At 42.3% G+C, this 14,644-nt stretch overlaps 1 long non-coding RNA gene across 1 annotated transcript; it reads right to left on the bottom strand.

The window, feature by feature from the left end:
* Window positions 1–3,493: 3,493 nt before the first annotated feature.
* On the bottom strand, window positions 3,494–10,483 carry LOC145850289 (uncharacterized). The gene is made up of 7 exons (XR_014392991.1): window positions 10,446–10,483; window positions 9,726–9,856; window positions 9,351–9,524; window positions 6,577–6,735; window positions 5,341–5,452; window positions 5,114–5,189; window positions 3,494–3,843 (listed from the first exon to the last, which is right to left on the bottom strand). It is a non-coding gene; the product is annotated as an uncharacterized LOC145850289 (long non-coding RNA).
* Window positions 10,484–14,644: the final 4,161 nt, after the last annotated feature.

The raw sequence follows: 14,644 nt of genomic DNA, 5'->3' as shown, positions 1-14,644 counted from the left end.
TGTAGAAGTAAAAGTGGGGTTGGGATTACTCACTAGTGTCTGTAGAAGCTGTATGGTGTTATTTCATGGGGGACTAAGGTCTATACTGTATGTCCAGCAACACTTTCAACACCACCTACACCGTTGGTCCCAATGCAATACACTATAGGCCTTCAATTACATATTGGCATATAGAGACAACTTCTAAGTGCCAAAGTAAAAGTGGGGTTGGGATTACTCACTAAAGTCTATATATGACGTTATTTCATGGAGGGCTGAGGTCTATATGCCAGCAACACGTTCTACTCCACCCACTCCATTGGTCCTAATGCAATACACTATAGGCCTATAATGCATCCAAAATGTTTTAATGAACTAATTTTGCAATGTAACTGCAGTTACAGTGCAGTAAAACTGCAGTTCAACCACAGCAAACTGCAATTATTCTGCAATTACTGGGTCCAAAACTGCAGTTACGAAACTGCAATGTTTTTTTGTAAGGAATTAATAATTGGGTTGAAAATGATGGGAAATGTGCAACCATTATCAATATTTTATACTAGTTATCATACAAAGAATAATTAAAAGTATTTCTATGAGATATTATGTGATTTATGTTTTTTCAAGTCTAAATGCTCAACAATGTTTTTTTGTGTGTGTACTCCTATCATTTATTGCAGAATTGCCTGTACGTTGTGTCGCAGTAAAAGGGGGGAGGTTGTTCTACTAAGGAGCACTTCTTGTTTCCAAATCTACAGAGTTTACACCCGGAGGAGTGTTTCTGCTCATTTTGTGGCTTTAAAGTGTGGCCATTCAGCTTAAATCCAATCGTTTTTTTTCTTCATATTGGACATACATATTGCACTGGTTGTGTACAGTTTAATATGTATGTTCAATATGAAAAAAACTATTGGATTTAAGCTGATTGGCCACATTGTTTCAAATGACAAGTTAATGAAGGGTTTGTGGTTAATTACCCTCCTAAACAGAAAGGGCGTTCTATTTGATTTTAATTACTTTTTGAGCACACCCCTTTTGATTTGAATGAAACTTTCCATACATATTTGCCCATGGTAGAAGTGGTCAGAAAGTGACATTCTTGGACCTGAATGCCAAAACATTCACGAGATAGAGCTGCCCCTTTTTGCATACCATACCATGAGACATCCATATCTTCATCACTGGAAAAGATTATTGTTGAGTTTGATATCATTTAAAAGCTTAAAAACAGGGTTGTCAAACTATTTAGAATTTCTTGAAATAAATGTTTTTTTTATTTAAAAAAATCTAAAGTACTGTATCTAAAAACGCATAAACTCAGATTTGTTTCATTTATTTTCGCATATGTTGTAGTTTAGACCCTAATTTACATCCTCTGAGGTGTATGTGTTGTGTCCGCCATCAGTTGACCCAGCATACTCTTGAATACAGGGTGGGTGTTATTTCAATCATAAATATAATTCATAGAATGGGCCTATCCCTTCAGACCACTGCAATTTAGCTGGTACACCATTGATATTGAAATTGATATTTTAACTTCCAATTACTACTTACAAAGATGGCTGCCGGTCCACCCACTGTTGAATATCAACTTAAATGGGAATGTCTATTCTATTATCTATATTCCTATGATATCAATAGGTTTCATATGGAAGATTGACAGTGTAATTTAACTGATATCTCATTCAAGTCAACATTCTCGGATATGTGGACCTCCAACCATTTTTGTGGTACCATTTGAAAGTAGAAATTTCAATGTTATTCCCATTTTAGTACATTAATCAGCCAAAACATGACACCCAGCATGTTTTCAAGAGCATGCTGTGTCTCAACCGATGACGGGCACAACACAAACATCTCAGATTATGTCAAATATGGTCAAAAGCTGCAACATATGCAAAAAATAAATGTTTAATTTGTTTTCAGATAATTGACATTAAAGGTAAAATAAATGTTTTTATTAAAAAAAAAAAATTCAGGAAATTATCAAATAGTTTGACAATCCTGTATGCAAGCTTTTAAAATGATATTAAATACAACTGTACAACTTATCTTTCCCAGTGATGAAGACATTGATCTTATGGTATGATGAGGTATGCCAAATGGGTCAACTTTGAGTACCTCCCTCTCCTGAATTTTCTGGCACTCAGGTCCGAAATGTTACTTTCTGACCACTTCTACCATGGGCAAATATGTATTGAAAGTTTAGTTTGAATCAAAAGGAGTGTGGTCAAAAAGTGATTGAAATCAAATGGCATGACTCAGAAGTCACAATGTTGTACACTCTGACCCAGTTTGTAAAGACCAGACAGTCTGGAATATCAACTACAGGTTCAATTTAGTTCAAGTTTAATATTTCACCTCAGTCATCAACTGAAGGTAATTTATAGGCCATTTACTGCAAACAGCTTGAGGTCAAGGACTGTAGAATAAACACAGTGACGCGGTGACATACATCCGTATAAATACAGCCAAAGTCAATTATTGGGTGGCAATGTTTGCTACAGCCATGGGAGATTCATAACAATAATACACATTGTGCCTGTGCTTAACTCCATTCCGTTTCTATTTTATCCTGAAAAACTCCCCATACACAAGCATACCCATAACATGATGCAGCCACAACTATGCTTGAAAATATGGAGAGTGGTACTCATTGATGTGTTGTATGGGATTTGCCCCAAACATAATTTGTATTCAGGACAAAAACTTAATTGCTTTGCCAGATTCTTTGCAGTATTACTTTAGTGCCTTGTTGCAAACAGGATGCATGTTTTGGATTTTTTTATTCTGTACAGCCTTCTTTTCACTCTGTAAATTAAGTTAGTATTGTGGAGTAACTACAATGGTGCTGTTGCTGATCCATCATCAGTTTTCTATCACAGCCATTAACCTCTGTAACTGTTTTAAAGTCACCATTGGCCTCATGGGGAAATCCCTGAGCGGTTTCCTTCCTCTCCGGCAACTGAGTTAGGAAGGACGCCTGCATCTTTGTAGCGACCGGGTGTATTTGGGGCGGCAGATAGCCTAGTGGTTAGAGCATTGGGCCAGTAACCGAAAGGTTGCTAGATCGAATTCCCGAGCTGACAAGGTAAGAATCTGTCGTTCTGCCCCTGGGCAAGGCAGTTAACCCACTGTTCCTAGGCTGTCATTGTAAATAAGAATTTGTCCCTGACTTGCTTAGTTAAATAAAGATAAAATATTGATACACCATCCAAAGAGTAATTAAAAAAACTTCACCATGATCAAAGGGATATTGAATGTATGCTTTTTTTGTTTTTTACCCATCTACCAACAGGTGTCGGAGGCATTGGAAAACCTCCCTGGTCTTTGTGGTTGAATCTGTGTTTGAAATCCATTGCCTGACTGAGTGACCTTACAGATAATTGTATGTGTAGGGTAGAGGTGAGGTGTTCAGAAATCATGTTAAACACTATATTATTGCACAAGTTGCATGGACTCACTGTATGTGACTTGTTGAACAAATGGGTTGAATACTTATTGACTCAAGACATTTCAGCTTTTCATTTTTAATCAATTTGTAAACATTTCGAAAAACATAATTCCACTTGGACATTATGGGGTTTTGTGTGTAGACCAGTGACACAAATCATCTACATTTAATCCATTTTCAATTCAGGCTGTAACACAACAAAATGTGGAAAAAGTCAAGGGGTGTGAATACTTTATGAAGGCACTGTGTGTAATGGTTGTGGTGGAGTCTCTGTCCCTCACGGTTGGGTTCTGACTCGGGAATGGCTCCTGATGCATTGTCCTGGTCCAAGGTTTGTGACCATCCGCCTCAGAGGTCCAGTCTCTGCCGCCAGTAACACCGGATATCAGCAGGTCTTCAAGGACTGCAGACTGCAAACAAAGATTGTACAGAAAAGCATAACAGTTTATATAAGAAACTCTTTGCTTTACACAGAAACATGGCATATTATTACATGTTAACCACAGTCAAGCCCATCTCTAACACTGGGATTCAAGTACCTAACAATATGGAGCCAACACTCGGTCTCTACAATGATACAAAAATAACCAAGTCTGTCAGCACAGTCAATTTAGTATTTAATTTCAACAAAACGGCATTGCAAATCACATTTATTGCACAAAACGATACGTGACAAGTAGAATAACTTCACTATGGTAACACTTTTCCTTTTTTGTAAATGTGGTACTCTCGCTTTGATAAAATACATTTGAGAATAATTTAAGGTTCAACATTACATAACACACAGCTTCACTACTTCATGTCAAGTAAACATGAATTAAGGCACTATCATTATCTCACTATAAAACACCAGTCTGTAAAGGGACAAAGTTTGTCACTTCATCAGTGAAGCATTTTTACAGACACCATCACACCAACCATCACCATATAATCTACTCTGCCTCATCATACTCTTTCTTTCCTCATTTCACCTCATCCAGTTCCCTACTACATCCAAAACGAACAGAATTAACTACAAACTAATTAGTACTATATTACATGTCATTACATGCTTTGCATACAGGCAAACAGCCTTTCTCCCTTATGGACCTTCAGGTGCATCTGGTGCTGGTGGGAGAACCTCTTCTTACACTGGGGGCAGCTGTACAATTTCTCCCTTGTGTGGACCCTCTGGTGGATCTCAGCCTGTTTGGGGAAACTGAAGGCTTTCCCACAGAACAAACACAGGAAGCGCTTCTCTTTGGCGCTGCAACCTTTACTGTTAAACATCTCTACTACTGTCATTTGTCAATGGGCTTGTGTAGCCATTTGGTGTTGAGGCACTGGCATTGTCTGAGGTTTGGTTTAACATTAGGAGAGTGTGAGGAGGATGAAGGCCAGGGAGTGTCTGTGTTGTCTCAGGGTCCATGTTCCAGTTGATAGATCCTATAGAAGGCAGCCTGAAGGCAGCATCTGTTAGGTGGTTAACCTGAGGCCCCATCAGGCTCTCTGAATCACGACTATAGGAGCAGGACGAAACATCTCTAGCCAAATCTGTTCTCTCCCGCCATATACCGTCCCCACAGACCACATCTATGCTTCACCCTGTTGTCATGGTGACTAAGTTCGGTTGTCGTTTTGTGTTCGACTGTCTGTTTCTAGTTGCGGTTAACAGTTGAGGACGCCGTCCCATCCACTGACCTCCACTATGTTGCCTTTGGTCTTGGCTTGCTCAGTGATGTCGTCCCACGGGCCCAATGGAATTTGAGTCAATTACCTGGTCAAGTTCATAAATTGTGTGTTTTAGTATGTAAACATAAGTTGTATTGATTACATTTTATGAATGAAGAGAAAATAATAACCAGGTGCATCACTATTCCCATTGAAGATCTATTACTGTATGTAGGATATATGTATTGCTCCCTTACCTTGCTCCCCCATCTTTAATCCACTCAGCAGATCAATGCTCTCTGGTTCATCTTCTATTGTCTCCTCTTTGACCAGCATCAGATCAGGCTTCCCATCCTCCATGTCTACTGACTGTAAGAGATACAGAGTGAGGATGTTGGATCAAGAAATCTGATATGAGCACCCTGCTATGGAGCATCTTCTGATTGGGCTATGAGTACTATGGAAACTTGTTAGTTGATTTGATTACTTGACACTCTAATGGTTTGATAAGTGTGGGACCATGTCTTTGAGTTAAGACAAAATGAATCAAGACCTGGGCCCGTATCCACAAAGAGTCTCTCAGTGTAGAAGTTCTGATTGAGGATCAGGTCCCCACCGGTCTACATAGTGTGGTGGAAATTCTACCTTTAACTAATAATGAGGAGAGGCAAAATCAATAATCAATCAAGGTATTACTTTTATTAAAAACGTATTATAATGAGGCTGGTCGCACCACCCACGCAGGTGAGATGGTGTGAGAGCCTCCTGTACAAAGTATACAGGAGCATTTATATAGTCAAGCTACCCCATGCAAGCATCTGCAGAACACGTGACCCTATGTATGTGTATGTGTGTGAGGGGAGACAACTGGGTGAAAAGGTTGCCTCAGTCTGTCGCAACTGAGTGAGGACAATGCCAGCCAGAATGACAGGAAGTCACTCCAGACATACTCCATCTAAGAGTAGCTCAACAATTCCCCCAAGTTGGGCAAGCAAGCGACCTTTGACTGTCGGCCCAGATGATGTACGGTCGACCTGGTCACACACACAAAACAAGAATCTCTCGCCCAGAAACAGGCTCCAAACAGAATAGCTCTATGACTTGTGTGCAGAAGATACCACTTTTCCCTGTCTCCAGTTAAGCTAAGAGGAACCAGTTAGTTTCTGTCAGCTCTTGGCTGAGCACCCAGATATCACGGGGTCATGCTACACACACAGAACAGTTAGAACAGGCCTCTTATTAATGCACACACACTTTTCTATCGTATATGAGTTAGTTTCTTTGACAATCTCAAGCCCAAAGCCTAGGCTTAAAGACATATTTCAGTACATAAGCATTAGTAAGGTTTAACTTCAAAATGTCCTCACAAAGGTCTCATTCATTATGACCTAAAAGGCTAAACTGATCCTAGATCAGCACTCCTACTCTGAGAGACTTTGTGGATACGGGCCCTGACCTAATACCATACAGACAGTAGTTTACAGTGGACTCACCTCAGTGAGACTGTGTGTGGTCCTGTGCTGCTCAGCTGGTTCCTCTGTAGGTTCAGGAGGAGGTGTTGTCTGGTTGTCCTCCATGACCATGGTTCCCTCAGTGTTCCCCAGACCCTCCTCACACTCCTCTGTCACCAGCAGCACCTCTGGACCCTCCTCCTGGAAGAGATAGCTGATACAGATTACACACGCCCTCAGGTATGTACACACGTGTACAGAGATAACACACTTTCAACATGGCGTCCTGTGTGGCTCAGTTGGTAGAGAATGGCGCATGCAACGCCAGGGTTGTGGGTTGATTCCCGCGGGGGACCAGCACGAAAAAGGTATGAAAATGTATGCACTCACTACTGTAAATCGCTCTGGATAAGAGTGTCTGCCAAAGGACTGTAATGTAAAACAGTGTTTACCCATCCCCACCTTGTTTCAAATCAAATTGTATTTGATGCTTACTTACAAGCCCTTAACCAACAATACAGTTAAGCTAAATATTTTCAAAATAAAAAATAAAAGAGCAACAAAATAACGAGGCTATATACAGGGGGTACCGGTACCGAGTCAACGTGCGGGGATTCAGGAAAGTTGAGGTAATATGTAGGTAGGGGTGTCAATGCAAATAGTCCGGGTATCCATTTGATTAGCTGTTCAGCAGGCTTATGGCTTGGGGGTAGAAGCTGTTAAGAAGCCTTTTGGACCTAGACTTGGCACTCCGGTACCGCTTGCTCTGCGGCAGCAGAGAGAACAGTCTATGACTAGGGTGGCTGGAGTCTGACCATTTTTAGGGCATTCCTCTGACACAGCCTGGTTTAGGGGTCCTACATGGCAGGAAGCTTGGCCCCAGTGATGTACTGGGCCGTACGCAATCCCCTCTATAGAGCCTTGCGGTCAGAGGCCGAGCAGTTGCCATACCAGGCGGTGATGCAACCAGTTAGGATGCTCTCGATGGTGCAGCTGTAGACATTTTTGAGGATCTGAGGAGCCATGACAAATCCTTTCAGTCTCTTGAGGGGGAATAGGCATTGTCATGCCCTCTTCACAACTGTCTTGGTATGTTTGGACCATGATAGTTTGTTGGTGATTTGGACACCAAGGAACTTGAAGCTCTCAACCTGCTCCACTACAGCCCCGTCGATGAGAATGGGGGCGCGCTCGGCCCTCCTTTTCCTGTAGTCCACGATCATGTCCACAATCACTGCCAGGTCTCTGACCTCCCTTTGAGTCCTATACCGTAGTTACAGAATTACTTAAATTGTTGTTAAACCCATCATGGAGAACATAAATATGATGTTGTGGGTAAAAACAAATTATAAATCAAAAGTCATCAGACAAACCTGATTAAAGTATTTTGACTTGTACAGTAGGTGCTTTTTAATGTGTGGGTCTAAAGAGTCTCAATGAAAGTCTTGGAATGAAACGTCCCATTTTGTGTTTATTAAACAAACAAGAGCTGAATACACCATATGAAAACCCCACATACACGTGTCTCAACTAAAAATCAGTATGAACTTGATGTACGGAATATATTTTCTCATTAAGTGTCTTGGGAAAATTTGTGACCGACATATAGCCTACACAGCACAAACAATATGAAACAAACTTTTATATATCTCACACGTCTAGTTGCAATATCCTACCCAGGAATATTCAACACTGAAATGTGTTACTCTCATTATCCCAAATTTCTGATGAAAATGTATCTTTGTCTTAAATGCAGGGTTTGATCGAAACGCCAGAAGCTATCAAGTGGAATGGTTACTTTCTATGTTATAGAGTGGAATGTTTTTTCTGCTGGTGTATCTTGAGGTAGCTCCTCTCTGAGAACCTCTTCCCGCAGTGCGTACAAGCAAACTGCCTTTCTCCCGTGTGGACCTTCAGGTGCATCTTCAGGTGACCAGCCTGGGCAAAGCGCATGTGACACTGGGTACAGCTGTAGGGTTTCTCCCCTGTGTGGACCCTCTGGTGCCTTTTCAGGTGGTCCTGGCGGGAGAACCTCTTCTCACACTGGTTACAGCTGTAAGGTTTCTCCCCTGTGTGGACCCTCTGGTGGATCTCCACCTTCTGGAGGCAGCTGAAGCCTTTGTTACAGAACATGCAGAGGAACCGTTTCTCTTTACTATTGCCTGATGTTGCTCCCCCTCCCTGAGCCTGGGCTCTAGCCCTGTCGTTTGAGTTCAATACCTGATCGAAAAGGTGTGAATCGGAATGCCCCATCGATGTGGACACTAGGTCGCAATCCCTGAGCGAGTGTAAAGGGGAGTGAGTCATGACATTTGGATTTGTCTCTAAGCTTTCCCTGTAATCTAAGAAGTCTCTTCCCTGTGAGTGTCCATCTCCTTGGTGACTATCTGCATTCCATGTGGGAGGAACATCCCTCTCCACTTTCACAGTCACTTCATCTACCACTATAACCTCCCCTTTCTTATCTAGGCACCCTTCAGAGTATACACTACTACTGTACTGATTCCAGTCCCATTTTGACTGATCAGTCTGTCTCTCTAAATCCAAGGATATGTTGCCAGGGTCCATCTCTGTAGCGTAAGAACAAGACGGATCATCAACTTCAGTGTCTAACGCATGTCACCATCTCCATGGGAATGAACCATCTTCTGGATTTGTTGAAATACCGGTAAATACTCTGAGCCGGGAGCAGGAGGACAGCCCAGTCTCCTCAGCCCCAGTCTCTCTGGGTCTGACCTGTGGTCAGATCCTGTGTGTACAGTTAAAGTCTTGGTGTCTGTCTCTGACTTGAGGATGGAGTTCGGGGTTCCACTGACCTCCGTGATGCTGCGTCTGGGTCCTGGGCTGTGCTGGGGTGGTAGTGGGGTCCTCCGTGGCTACCTGGGGTGCTCCAGCTGACCAGTCTGGATGTCTCTGCTGTGCCATGGGTCCTCCTCACCTTCAGACCTCTCCTGCTTGACCTCAGGACCAGCAGCCTCTGCATCTGCAGACTGACATAAGAAGAGAGGGGGTTATTACCGGTACATGAGTAGAATTTGATAAATTCTGTAAGGAAGTCTCACAAGCTCCCCTACGGCAGATAAACTAGGATGTACATGTAAGCAAGTGAATAGCTAAGGGGTGCCTTTCCGAAATAAACAGACATTTAATTTCTAAAGTAAAACATTTTTATGTAACACTATTACACTAACCTCTATCATGATAACCTGCTGGGTTGAGGTTCCACTCCCCTCATCAACAGTGATTGGTTGATCATCTCTCCATGTATTGTGTCCCGCTGGCTTCACAAAGCTCCTATGGCCTCCAGTGACATGTCCTTCACCTGAGAGAGTGATTGGGGGAAATGAGGTGGTTAAGTTAACTCTGGGTTTCCCAAACTCCAGTCCTCAGGACCCCAAAGGGGTGCACATTTTGGGTTTTGCCCTAACACTACACAGCTGATTCAAATAATTAACTAATCATCAAGGTTTGATAATTTGAATAAGTTGTGTAGTATTAGGTCAAAAACCAAAACGTGCACCCCAGAGGACTGAGTTTGGGAAACCCTGGCGTTAGCTACTGTCAATGCTCAATGGTATATTATACACCATTGGCAGTCTGCAATTGGCAAGGATGAAGGTAACACTTCTCATAACTTATTGATATACTATTTATTGACTCGATGTATTATGTTCCATGTATCACATTGTTTTCAATGAGTAAATAATAGGAAATGCAGTAAGTCAAGACTCTGGTTAGAATATGATATTGTGTCTTTGCACAAGATGGCTAAGTAATTTGGGGAATTATTGCGTACAATTCAAAAACGGACCAATACCAAATTCTGGGTAACACATCTGAATCCATTTGCATAGGGCAAGGGGGCGAAAGACACTGCCGTATATATGAATGCAGCCTTCTGCAAAATGTACCTCTTGCCATTCCTCTGTATCGGTCGAGGATCTTGATACTACTGCGGGACGAGCTCCGGCGACGCCGACGCGCTCTCGTGTCACCTTCAGTTCCAGTAGTTTCCTCCGTAATGCCCTGTTTTCTTTCCGGCTTTGAGTTATTTCCAAACGAAACACTGCATAGTCGTCGTCTACGACTTTACAGATCTCTGCCACGGCTGCATTCGCTAGCACCTCCATAATGGAGGCTATTTGAGTGTGAAATACCATACCGTTAGAGTTACCGGCCATTGTTAGCAGCTAGCGCGTTACCTAGATAACATATGTCACCAAGTCCTGTCTCCAACGCGAATTAAAAACTACATGGGTTAAGTATGTGATGCTGTGCAGTTAAGTCATATTGCGTTCCAGGGTGGTAATACACATCTAAATATTAACAATAAAAACTCTTAACGTGGAAATAGTTCTTGGTCACTGTTCACTTCCGTTCATCTTACTTAGTCTTCTATGATATCATTGCCGTCCGCAAACAAACGTTAAAAGGTGCATGCCGCCACCTACTGTGCTGGAGTGTGCGATCAATCATGGTCTACCTAATTATGCACTACTAAGAAAAAGCCCTACTAACCCATTAAACTGTATATCATTCTGAAACAATCCACTCGTAGGATTATTCAGCATATCTACAACCATCAATCCACTCGTAGGATTATTCAGCATATCTACAACCATTTCAACAGTATCTGTTAACCCCAATAACTATTTTGCTGTAGCCACAATAACCTTCAACCTAGCATTATTGCTTTCCAAAACCCGAGTCGTGTTGATGATGTCATAGCTTTCATTGGTACGGTTAACTTTTGTCACTATCAAAATGTATTTTGACAGAGTACATTAGTGTTCCTCTATCCAGTGTCTGTGTTCTTTTGCCCATCTTAATCTTTTTATTGGCCAGTCTGAGATATGGCTTTTTCTTTGCAACTCTGCCTAGAAGGCCAGCATCCCGGAGTCACCTCTTCACTGTTGACTTTGAGACTGGTGTTTTGCAGGTACTATTTAATGAAGCTGCCAGTTGAGGACTTGTGAGGCGTCTGTTTCTCAAACTAGACACTAATGTACTTGTCCTCTTGCTCAGTTGTGCACTGGGGCCTCCCACTGTTTCTATACATTCTGGCCATTTTGAGCCTGTAATCGAACCCACAAATGCTGATGCTCCAGATGCTCAACTAGTCTAAAGAAGGCCAGTCATTAACAATGTCTACACTGTATTTCTGATCAATTTGTTATTTTAAATGGACCAAAAAAATATTTTCAAAAACAAGGACATTTCTAAGTGACCCCAAACTTTTGAAAGGTAGTGTATATTTTGATTTGTTTAACACTTTTTTTTTGGTTACTGCATGATTCCATATGTGTTATTTCATAGTTGATGTCTTCACTATTATTCTACAATGTAGAAAATAGTAAAAATAAAGAAACCCTTGAATGAGTAGGTGTTCTAAAACTTTTGACCGGTAGTGTACACTTACATCCAAATATTTTGCATTTATCACACTGCATGTGTGTGGGCACAAAGGCTCTTACATAACCCACATATGTGAGAAGGGAGACTCTTCTTCAAAGAACAATAGAATGGATGGAGTGGGCTTCCTCAATCCATCCACCATGCAGGTCAGTCGGCGTGCACCAACCATTCCATTTACTTCTTCAGTGATATCTTTTGATTTCACTTCTAGTGCCACCCCAGAGATAACCCCCTTGATAGGCGCCCTGCTTTGAAGATCCACACGCGGCACATTCCAATCCGATAATATCTTTTTGAGTTGCAAAGCACGCGCCGTCTGCTCCGGACACACACAAACAAAATAAGCCCAATTCTTGTTATTCTCACGGACACCACTTCATCCAACGCCATCAGTTTCAAACAAAACATCCGCTTCCGACATCTTCCTACATTGAGTCTTCACTTCCGTTTACTACTACTACTACTACTTCTTCTATGTTTTTTTTCCCCCCAATTAGGTGTGTTGCTGCCACCAACTGGACGAGTTTGAAAAAACAAGGTAAAAAGAAAATCCATATGTGATGTAGGAAAACTAACTTAATCCACACAACAAAAAATAATACATGAACAAAAACAAAGCTCACTACTTCCTTTAGCTTCATATCTCCCTTCTCAGGCTCTAGGGCTCGTGACAATACTCCATGCATCCCCCTCCGCTGAGAAGTCTTCCAGTCCCAGGAACTGCTCTGCCACATCCACAATGATGGCTATTTTCCTGGACTTCCTCTCCACTTTGGCAGTGCCGTTAACCACCATAGTTATAAAGGCCTCAAAGTCCACCTTCTTGACATGTAAAATGTCTGGCAACCCCTGCCGCCTGCAGAGAAGGCCTATTCACCACCATAGGCTCTTCAGGACCATTAGATCCCTCAATCCTTTTTACAGCTGTTTCATATGAAATGTTCTGGTTGGCCCTGACTTCAGCCACCTCATCTTCTTCCACCCTCGTCGGCCATTCTTAAGATGTCGCTTCATGATGCCCACCACAATTGCAACACTTCACGTGCTCCTCACTTTTACAACACATGAGATGATCTCTTCCACAACATGGACATCTCGAATTTTCCCTTCTGCAGACACTTTCCACATGTCCATAACCTCTACAGTGATTACACCGCATGGGTCTTTGGATAAACCCTCTGACATGGTAATTCATATACCCCAACTGCACTTGGGTACGGATGGACCCGTTTAAAAAAAAAAAAAAAAAAATCCATTCACCACACGATTCATCCGACGTGCATCAATCTCTCCATGGATACTTTTTATTTCTGCAACATCGATTTCCCACAAGACTCTAGCATAGGAGGTTGGTGGCACCTCAATTGGGCAGAACGGGCTTGTGGTAATGGCTGGAGCAGCATCAGTGGAATGGTATCAAACTCAGTTTCCATGTTTGCCATTCCATTTGCTCCGTTCCAGCCATTTATGAGCGGTTATCCCCACCGCAACCTCCTGTGGACGCCAGATATTACCCCCTTGAGGGGTGCCCTACTCCGAATAGCCACGCATAACATGGCAACCTTCTCGAATCGGGTAACACAACACATGCTCCTTCTGTTCCTTTGAAGTACAAGAAATCAGAACAAGTCCACTTCTCATAATCCACACAGAATTCACTTTACCATCACTCTTTCCACCAGTCTGGATATCTCAAATGGATTACTCTGATTTGGCAACTTGTTTCCGCTCCTCTTCAACAAACGTTCTCCTATAAGACAAGGTGACATACACAGAACTGGACGTTTTATTTCCTAACTCTGCTTTGCTCTGTTTTCCATGCTGTCAGACGCCATATTGACACAGATACAAGGAAGAGTCCTCTATCTTTATGATCCACACCTCCTCCTGCTTGCGCCATCTTGCGCCTATGAGTCACAACCTCACTTCTGTTTACACTGAAGAGAAAGGATCTTATTGGTTGGAATCATAGCTCAAAGGGTGTGGGTAAATGAAAAGGTATGTGTGCTGTTCTTTGAAGCATAATACTGCTCCATTACACATCAAAACCTTCTTCTTGTGCATTTCCGGCAGACTAGACGCTGTATCGCTGCATTTCTCAGGTCAGAGTGCAAATTACACATTTAAATATCTAATAGCCTCACACCAGTAGGTGCAAGCCGGTGGAATAGAGAAAGGACAACAGCTTCCTTGTTATTTCGATCTGCCTATCATTTGAGCTCAATCAATCAAATGTATTTATAAAGCCCCTTTTACATCAGACATCAAAGTGCTAGCTCAAAATTGTTACAGGCGAAAATGCGGTTACACAACAGTCAGCTCACAGAAAAATGGCCTCCTATCCTCAGCTTACCACCAGCAATATAACATGACATAATTCAATCTCTACCTCACCACCTTCCTCACACTTCCCATCTGGGTGTTTCCCCACTAACTATAACCCACTACCCAATCCACAATGACCCAACCTCAGCCTTGTCAACAGAACCCCATCCCTCCTTTCACACCCCAGATACCTGACCTCCCTCTCAGAATTCTGGATAGAGAAACTGCCTTCCCTGCTCCTCTCACATTGCCACTCCTGGGTCAACCCCTCTGCTATGATGCTCGTACATTCCATCCCCCCCTAATGGGACCACCATATGCACCGCCTCCTTCTTCACAGCTGCTTTCGCTACATTATCTGCTGCCTCAT

This window comes from Salmo salar, chromosome 08, assembly GCF_965601325.2.
Source record: "Salmo salar chromosome 08, fSalSal1, whole genome shotgun sequence".
Lineage (NCBI taxonomy): Eukaryota > Metazoa > Chordata > Actinopteri > Salmoniformes > Salmonidae > Salmo > Salmo salar.
The sequence above is the reverse complement of the archived record's forward strand: the minus strand, read 5'-3'. Positions and strand labels throughout refer to the sequence as shown.